Consider the following 9,793-nt stretch of genomic DNA (forward strand, 5'->3'; position numbering starts at 1 on the left):
GTCAAATGCAGAGCAATCAGAAGATGTGGCTTTAATGTGTCCTGAAAATGCAGTCATGCCTTCGTTCTTCTAATATTCCGGTGTTTGCAGGATTACACAGCAGCTCACTGCCGCTGTCCTGTCCCTGAATGCCCTGGACTTTGCTTCTCAGCTGCAAGGCCCTAACTTTTATCAAGCCATGAAGGATGCTGTCCAAGAAAAAACTGGAGAAGTCAGGCTCTCACACCCACTTCTCCAGGAGGTCTGAAAGCCCAGTGGCGGAAGACAGGGTGCTGGCCTGCATCCAGAGGCCCCCCGACCTAGGTAGGCGTGCAGGTGCTGGGGACACTGGGCAGGAGGCTCCCAGGCTTGGGGCACCGGTGCCTCAAGTTCTTCTCGAGACTCTGTTCCCAGAGTTGCCAAGGTCTCCCAGTCCCCATCTGTCAAGTTGTTAGAGAACATCAAGTCAGATGACATGCTGTGTCACCAGAGGCTGGGGGCACACACCTCCAAACACTGCTGCTGGGAGTGTGAACTCCCATCTCGAAGGTGGGCAGCTTGGCAATATCTAGCCAAATAAAGAAATGCACATGCCCTTTGGGAGAGCCATCCCACGTACATAAAGTGCAGTATCACTAGGATCTCCGCCGTAGCATCATTTGCACTAGAAAGAAATTGGACACAACCTAAAAGTCTATCACAAGATGCCCAGTTGTGTAAATGATAACATGCATACAAAGAAAATTGGCATTGCCATTACAAACAAGAATCCCTGCCCCCTACAATCAATCCCTGACACAGGATCAGCTCCATGATACTATGAAGTAGAAAAAGAGAAGGGCACAAGCTTGTGTGTAATATGCTACTATTTGTCCGCAGCGTACATTTGTGTACGTACCTGCTTGTCAGAATTACTCTGCAAGTGTCTGCAAGGAACCGGTTAACTGCAGTTCCTTCTAAGGAGGAGAAGCCTCTGGAAGCTGAGAGTCAGGAGAGGAGAAAGAGTTGCTTCCCAGCTTCCAGCATGGACCGTAGTCAAGTATTAATTTTTTAAACAACAACAACAAAAAACCCACAGTTATTTTTTTATTTGATTTAAATTCAATTAATTAGCATATAATGTATTATTTGGTTTCAGAGGTAGAGGTCAGTGACTCAACTGTCTTTTTAAATTTTTTTTTTTAAGATTTTTAATTTAATTATTCATGAGAGACGCAGAGAGAGAGAGGCAGAGACATAGGCAGGGGGAGAAGCAGGCTCCCTGCCTGGAGCCCAATGTGGGACTCGATCCCAGGATGCCCTGAGCCAAAAGCAGATGCTCAACCACCGAGCCACCCAGGTGCCCCTCATCAGTCTTATATAACACCCAGTGCTCATGACATTACCTGTGCTCCTTGATGCCCATCACCCAGTTACCCGACCCCCTTACCCTCCCCCCTCCTACAACCCCCAGTTTGTTTCTTATGATTAAGAGCCTCTTATGAAAACCCCTCATTTATCTATAGAAGGCATTATGACTGTCATCTGGAATTCTTCTAACATTCTAAAGGTCAGAAGTCCAAGATCAGTCTCACTGGGCTAAAACCAGGACTGGTTCTTTCTGGAATCTCTAGAGGAAAATCCAATTCCTTGCATTTTCCAGCTTCAAGAGGCTGCCTGCATTCCTTGGTACGTGGCCACACCCCTCTGGCCTGTGCTTCTATGGTCACATCTCCTCTCCAACTCTGACCCTCCTGACTCCTTCCTCGAAAGACACTTGTAATTAAATTGGGCCCAGGATAGTCCACAATATTTCACAGATTCTGGGGATTAGGACATGGACATCTTTGGCATCCATTATGCAGGCTACCCCAGGGAGCATGGGCAAAAAGTATTCCTGTTCTCGCCTCATTACTTTTTCCACTGTTTCTTAGAACATTCCAGTGAGTACCTGCCATTCAACAGCAGGGTTCACTGCGTTTAAGACCTCACTGTCTCACTCTCTTGAGTGCCCATGTCCTTGACCCTACACTTCTCTACTTTTATTCTCTGATAAGCATAGCTATCAGGTCCAGCTTCAGAGCCTGGAAGCCTCCACTCTGGGATGGGACATTTGAGAATGTTCTAGATTCCCCTGGTGGTTTGCTCAGAGCTCCACATCTTAACAACTAGGCCTTACCTAGATTGCCCGATGCATCCAGCCCATTGACATTTCTGACAATGCCAGATACACTGGCCAGAGCCCTGGAGGGTGAGACAACTAGGATTTAGACAAGGTCACAAGGGTCGTAGTCAGGGCGGTTTTGTGCCACACTTCCCAACCTATTTTTACATATAAAAAGTTGACCAGTGACCCCTTTATTAATTTTCTGCTATTGGCTCTTGAGTTTTAAAAGCTTTTTTCTTCCATACGATTTACATTTACTAAGTAGCAGCCTGTGTGTTCTACTCACAAATTAAGGCATGATTTCCATTAAGCTTTCAAAAATACCCAATAGTTGGGTGCCTGGGGGTTAAGTTGGTTAAGCATCTGCCTTCAGCTCAGGTCATGATCTCAGGGTCTTGGGATTGAGCTCCAGTTGGACTCCCTGCTCAGTGGGGAGCCTGCTTCTCCCTCTCCCTCTGACCCCTTCTCGCCACCCCCACTCATGTTCTGTCTCTCTCTCAAATAAATAAAATCTTTAAAAAAAAAAAAAAACACCCAATAGAAATACATAAACCTCCATTACCATATCTAGGGATAAAAGTCTTGAGAGTCCAAGGAGTCTGGGTGGGGAAATGCAGGTACAGAAATAACACAGAGATAATAACAATGCTAGTTAGTCATAGTGCCAAGAGCACCGAGTGGAGGGTCGGGATGCCCAGAGCTGTCTCCACACTGCCACTCACTAGCTGTGCAAAGTGGGGAAGTCACATCCCTGCTCATGATCTCACGGTCCTCGTCTGAAAATCACAGGCCTCTGCCCAAGGCTCTGATTTAATAGGCCCAGGGTGGGATTTAAGCTTTGGTATTTTTAAATGTTCCCCAGATAACTGAAATGTGAAGCCAGGGCTGAGACCACTGGTGGAACAGGATCTAGCCACCTCAGAGAACACGCCGGGCCCGTGTCTGATAGCTGGTCCAGGACGCCTGGGGGAAACACATGGGAGCCTGCGTGGGAGCAGGAGGGCAGCTGGGAAGGCAGGTGGGGCAGTCTGGCGGAGGGAAGCAGGCCAAGCAATGCCTAGAGGCTGCAAACATTGACTCCCAAGGGGTTTGGGCCACCTGGTGAGGCCAAGCAGAAGAGCTCTTGGCAGTTCTGACATAGCTCATCAAGTCAGCAACAGCCAGAGCCTAATGTGATTTGAAAGCCTCCAAAGGAGAAATTGCAAATCAGGGTCACAGCCAGGGCGGTCAGCAGGCTGCTGCTGAGGCTCGCCCGCTGTCCCTCCCCAAGGGGCATCTTCCCCCCTCACTTACCTCATCTGAGCTGAATCATCCTTCCACCAACACCTACAGGGGCAGCATAGTGGGGCAACATTTAGGAGCCGTCTCTGGCTCTGGCCTGGCTGTGAAAAGCTTCTCCCCTAGCAGTTCCTAAACAGGAAAGATAGTGGCTTCCCTGCAAGGCTGATTTCCCAGACAACAGGAGCCTGGTAGGCCCAGAGGCAAGGGATAGAGGCGTGAGGTGGGTAGTGGGTTGGGCCTTTCGCTAATGTCTACTAGGGACTAGCTTGGACTTAAATGAGGCCAAGGTAGGGCAGGATATATTACCCTCGCTGAGATCCTATGGGGAGTTGGTGTCCATCTCAGAGGGAGCTCTAGGGGGAAAGCAAAACCATGCTGAATGTCCCCTTTTGTTGGGACATAAAATTAATTGCTGTCTTTCTTCTCTGCCCTGTTTCTCATGCCCTTTGTCCTATAGAGGATTCTGGAGGAAGCCTCCCAACTTACTTGGAGTAACCATGAGTCCTCTGTCTCTCTGGCATGTGATGATTTTGCTCCATGATTACAGTGATCTGATATCTGAACCCGAAATGGAGAGACAGTTTAGTATATAAGGTTTTCTGATGGTAGGTTTTCCCATTATTTGAAACTCCATGTAAACAAAAAGCCAGATAGAATACCAAAATCTAGACCATGACAAAAAAAAAGTAACATTCAAAGATGAAATTCCAAGACTTTGTGATGCCATCACCATAAAAATGCACTGCAGTGGGGGTAGGAGGGAGGTGTCAGCCAAAATGGTGGAAGAAGGTAGACTGATGATGCACCAAACAATAGGCCAACCAACAACCAAGAAGCTAAAAAGAAAAAGCCAAAGAATGAGTTATTCACAGGGGTTTTTGAAAAGCTCCAAAAATATTCCTGGGCTTCTAGAAAGCCACACACATACATAGGATGGTAGGCATGCCCTGCACTGTGTTATGCTCAGGAAAGGCTGCAAAGGCCATAAGCTCTCACCTCCAACTGACCTTGAGGCTGTGTGCAAGCAGGAAGTGAAGGCCAAAGAAAAGCTGTAAACTGCCTCTCTGGGGTTGAAGGTCTGCCCCTCAGTACACACACAGAGCTCCCCATGAAGTTGGAAAGACTCATTGGTGCTAGGTTTTTAAGGAACCTCTGTCCCATCATGAAGCACATCACCAAGTGAAATGAGCAGAGACTTCATGGCCATCCATGACAGAGAACACAGGCTTTACAGGATTCATCCAGAAAAGCCACTAAAACAACAACACAAACTCTGGAAAGGGGTAAGAATCTGATTCCTAGAGTTGCCACGTTATATTATTTTTTATATTTTATTTATTTATTTATTCATGAGAGAGGCAGAGACATAGGCAAAGGGAAGCTCCATGGGGAGCCCAATGCAGGACTCGATCCCAGAACCCTGGGATCACGTTCTGAGCCAAAGACAGACTCTCAACCGCTGAGCTACCCAGGTGCCCCAATATTATTTAAATAAGGTCCCATGTGACCTCTGATATATCAACTCCTAGGTATACATATTCAATGGAAATACACATCAAATTCACTTAAAAATGTGTACACATGTTTCTAGCAGTCTAGTCATAATGGTCAAAAAAAAGAAAAGAAGCAACCCAAATACCCATCAATGGATAAATGGATGAATGGATAAATGGATAAATAAAATATCGTGTGTGAATGCTATGAAATATTACTTGGCAGTAAAAAGGAAGGGACACCTGACACACACTACAATGTGCATTGACCTTGAAAACATTATGCTAAGTGAAAGAAGCCAGGCAGAAAAACAGCGGCCTCAAAAATTTGCCCTTCCTCCCTCTTTCTCTTCAGGGTGTTAGAGATGAGAAGAATCATGAGGAACTTGGAAATCATCGTTCTACCTTTCTTGCCCAGCTCGACATACACAATAAGACCATTTCTATTTGACAACGTGATGTAGCCACAAAGAGGCAACCTTAACCTTGGGGCAGCCCTGGTGGCTCAGAGGTTTAGCACCACCTTCAGTCCAGAGCATTATCCTGGAGTCCCAGGATCAAGTCCCACGTCGGGTTCCCTGCATGGAGCCTGCTTCTCCTTCTGCCTATGTCTCTGCTTCTCTCTCTCTCTCTCTCATAAATAAATAAAATCTTAAAAAAAAATTTTTTTAACTCCCTTAACCTTTACATCTTATGCAAACAAATAATAGCCCAGTGTGCCAAAGAGCAACAGGTGTCTTTAAAGAGGCCAGAGTTTAATTGCTTTCCTGGATAAATTCTTTGTTTTCTAAATAAAGGCAAGAATCAGTGAATTCAATGAGTTCAGCTCAGTTCAGTGAGCACTACAGTTGTTTGCTGTGCAAATGACCTATTTAGAGATGAATCAGATTTCTGAATTTTCTTCAGTTGCTTTTAACCAAGGGTCTCAGACATCTATTGTTCCATAATCTTCGGAGTGGAGGTGGAGGAGAGAAACAAAAGAAATAACAAATTAATTATATCTTGTAATCTGTAGGAAACTACCATTTGGGGATTTGCTATTTTGTTTACAGGCAAAAATTGCTGCGTGCAGCGACACTGTAATCAAAATGACTAGCAATGGGGAAGGAATTTCAGGCATACTGGCTTTTTTTAAGTTTAGGCACAGAAAATAAAGTATGCAATAGCCACATATTTGGTTCTGTTCAGAAAAACTCAGTTTTTTTCTCTATAATTGCTTGACCTTGGCCATTAGTTCTGTGCTGCTTCTTATTTTACTATTTGGGGCACATGTAAATCATCTTGCTGGGAGTTATAATTCAGGTCATCTAATTTTGCAGGAAGGGGAGCCTAATTAGATCACCAGTTATAGGCAAAAGCTTGGGTGGCTGGAATTCACAAAGATCTCCCTCCACCCCTACCTCCACCTTCACTCCCACCCCCATGGGCTGCTCTGTCTCCACCTTGCCCCTGGCTATGGCCAGTTGATCCAAGGAGGGAGACGCTAGGCTCAAACTGGGCCAAAATTTGAAGAGCCTCAAAGCAGAAGATGTGCTACAGAATACTTGACCAGTATTCCTCAAAAGTGTCAAAGTCATAAAAAAAAAAACAAGGAAAGCCTGAAAATTTCACAGTGTAAAGGATCCTAAGGATTTACACTATGAAATGTAATACAGTGCCCTGGATAGGATCCTGGGACAGATAAATGTTATTAGGCTAAAAATAAGGTTAGGTAAGGGATTCCTGGGTGGCTCAGTCAGTTAAGCATCTGCTTTTGGCTCGATTCATGATCCCAAGGTCCTGGGATTGAGTCCTGCATTGGGCTCCCTGCTCAATGGGGAATCTGCTTCTCCCTTTCCCTCTGCCTGCTGCTCCCTCTGTTTGTACTTTCTCTCTCTCTTTCTCTATCAAATAAATAAATAAAATCTTAAGAAGAAGAAGAAGAAGAAGAAGAAGAAGAAGAAGAAGAAGGAGGAGGAGGAGGAGGAGGAGGAGGAGGAGGAGGAGGAGGAGGAGGAGGAGGAGGAAGAGGAGGAGGAGAAGGAGAAGACAGAAACATAGAGACCAAAAGTAGTTGGAGCTGAATGTTATGGCACCACCCTGGGAAGCAATCTGTATGGTTCTGCTGCTGAGGTCCCTGGAATTAGCCCTAAATTCCATAAGTTCTTTCCATTTCTTTCCCACAGTCCTAATGTGTGAAGTGAGCAGGGGTGAATTCTGTTGCTTGCAACTTACAGATCTTGCCATCACTTTCTGCTTCTGTGTCCTCAGGAAAGAGGTAGTCCCAGATCTCAGTTTATAAGGCAATGGTTGGGCTGTAACACAAATCACTTGCTGTGATTTCCACATAACTTCCTTCCTGACTGAACTCTGTAGTAGTTTGATGTGGAGCAGCACCTATTTTAGCCCTCCCTCTTCTCCTAGCATGAGACCTCTACACACTTCTCTACAGCGATGGCTCCCGTGCCCATGGCAGACATTGCTAATTGATCACAACATTCATTCTCTGAGCAGGAATGCAGAATAATAGATGCTGGGGTGTGCAAGCCAGATCCTCTTTATTGGCAAGTATCCTTGTCCTTCTCCCAGCTGCTATGAATGCCACCTGCTAGAGGCTTACAGCTGCCCTCACCTCCAGAGAATTGCCCTCCACAAAATGAGACATGGCTCATCTAAGGTAGCCTACAACCAACAACTGACAAATAAGGGATTAGGGAAATCCAGCCCTCTTGCCTCAAGGCAGAACCAGCTGTAAGGTGTGATTTGTGCGCCCAGGCCCTCAAGGCATCATACTGAAGCTAGGCTGCAGCTGAGACTACATCTTCATGCGGCTCCTTTGCTCCCTTTCTCTGGAAAGTCCTCCCTCAATGAACCGAGAGCTTTGGAATCCCTATCTCAGGTTCTGTTTCAGAAAACCCACCTAAGACATCTGACACAGAGTCCTTTTCAACATGGTGCCCATGGTGCCCCTACCAAGATATGAGCTGACACATGAGGTGAAACCTGTGTGACATTTCTACCAGAAATAATACTAGCAAATAGGAGAAATTATACCAGCACACAAGGAAACATTGACAAAGAGGCCAGAAACCTAGGTGAACTGTTGACTTAACCACTGGCTCCTGCAGAGTAAAGACTCTGTGACTTCGTTGTTGAGATGCAGGATTTAGGTATGGTTTGGAGACCTGTCCACTTGTATTTCTTCTTCTTCAGTCCACCATTCAGGACAATATTTCTACAGGAAGGATGTCTGCAAGACAAAGTGGATAAAGATGGAGCTAAAGAGGTACAGTCTTTACTCCAAGAAGTTGGCATATCTAACAGTAGGAGGCATTTCTCACTCTCTTTGGCTGAGTATCATAGTTAAGGAGCAGGTGCACTGTCTTAAGAGCATCCCCACAGGTGGCGTCAGGGAAGTATCACAGTTGGGCATCTTTATTACTAAATATAACCTTGCTTTTTTCCATGCTATTATTTAATGCCAGCTGAGTTTTACAAAAATGGAATGTATTGGGTAGGAAATGGGTAAAGACTGCTAAAATACAAACCCAAAATAACAGTGGCGAAAAATAAACCAAAATCTATTTATCTCTTATGGAGAAAGCCAGGCTGGTATGGTGTCTCAATGGCACAGAACTTGAGGGGCTTGGAACTCCTTGTACCTTGCTGATTTGTCATCCCTAGGGTGTCATCCTTGTCCACTGATGGTCCAACACGGTTCTAAATTTCAGACACTTGGAAATGGCCAAGGGTAGAGGAGAGGGCATCTGTCTCTTCCTTTTAAGGGAATGATCTGGATCATATATCACAGTGGCTCACTTTCCATTGATCCAAGAGTTTGATACAAGCTACACCTAACTCCACGGGAGCCTGGGGAAGAAAGGATGTAACCTGCAGTCCAGCTAGAAACTGAGCATTCTTTTTATTGTAAGAGAAAAGAGAATGGATCTTCAGGGACAGAGAGGTGATAAGATGTCACAAACACAAGCAATGACCTGAAAAATGGCGTCATCTTAGGGTAAGTGGGCTGATTGATGGTCTCAAATGCTCCAGGTCGGTGCCTCTGGTCACCAAACTCTGGTTTTCTTTCATTGTGTCCCTCCTTCCACATCAACTTGCTTTGGCCAATGAAATGTGGGCAGAAGTGATATGTGCCACTTTCGGCAGAAGCTTTAAAGACCAACGCATGGTTCATGGTGTGTGTCTCTCTTCCCTCTGCCATGAGACTAGGGGTGCTCTAGACAGAGGCTGCTCCACCAGCCTCTGAACTGTAGATGGTATGAACAGAGCCCCAGCATCCCCAAGATGGGTTTACAGGATGAGGGAGAAATAGACCTTGATGCTGCTGTGGGCCAGTGAGATTGCTCGGTGGCTCGTGTGTCACGGCAGCATAGCCAAGCCCAGCCAGCCAGATTCAGCACCCATGTCCTCCTGCCAGCAGATCTGCAATGGAATCTTGGTTCAAAAAGTGCAGCCCATTGACATAAACATAATGGTACTAATGGATGCCTTTTATCGAACATTTACGATGAGCTAGGCCCATTCAACTTCACCTGGTGTTGATAATCAATTTACAGATGGTTCCTAATGCCTGCGCTTTGTAATTCATCACTTAAATGCACACCGGTTACTGCTTCTTGAAATAACCCTACTGGATGAATCCTTTTATAAAACAAGAATCTTTGGGGAATAAGCCCTGCCCCTAAATATATTTCCTGAGTTCAGCTTTTCACAAATGGCAAAACTATAAAGTTATGTTCCCAGTAATTAGGAGAAAGTGATATTAATGATTTTATTATTAATGTACTACTTACCGTTAGAAGGATGGCTAGGATATTAGGACCGCAAGTAGGGGAAGAACCCACTAAAAGTGGTTAAAATGAAAAGGATGGGAGTGCCTGGGTGGCTCAGTGGT

The 9,793-nt window shown here is 45.4% G+C and overlaps 1 long non-coding RNA gene across 1 annotated transcript; it reads left to right on the forward strand.

Moving 5' to 3' along the window:
* The first annotated feature begins 1,192 nt into the window (after positions 1–1,192).
* Positions 1,193–5,509, forward strand: LOC118353057 (uncharacterized). The gene is made up of 3 exons (XR_004811223.2): positions 1,193–1,647; positions 3,864–4,011; positions 5,255–5,509. It is a non-coding gene; the product is annotated as an uncharacterized LOC118353057 (long non-coding RNA).
* Positions 5,510–9,793: the final 4,284 nt, after the last annotated feature.

This window comes from Canis lupus, chromosome 31 (assembly GCF_003254725.2).
Source record: "Canis lupus dingo isolate Sandy chromosome 31, ASM325472v2, whole genome shotgun sequence".
NCBI lineage: Eukaryota > Metazoa > Chordata > Mammalia > Carnivora > Canidae > Canis > Canis lupus.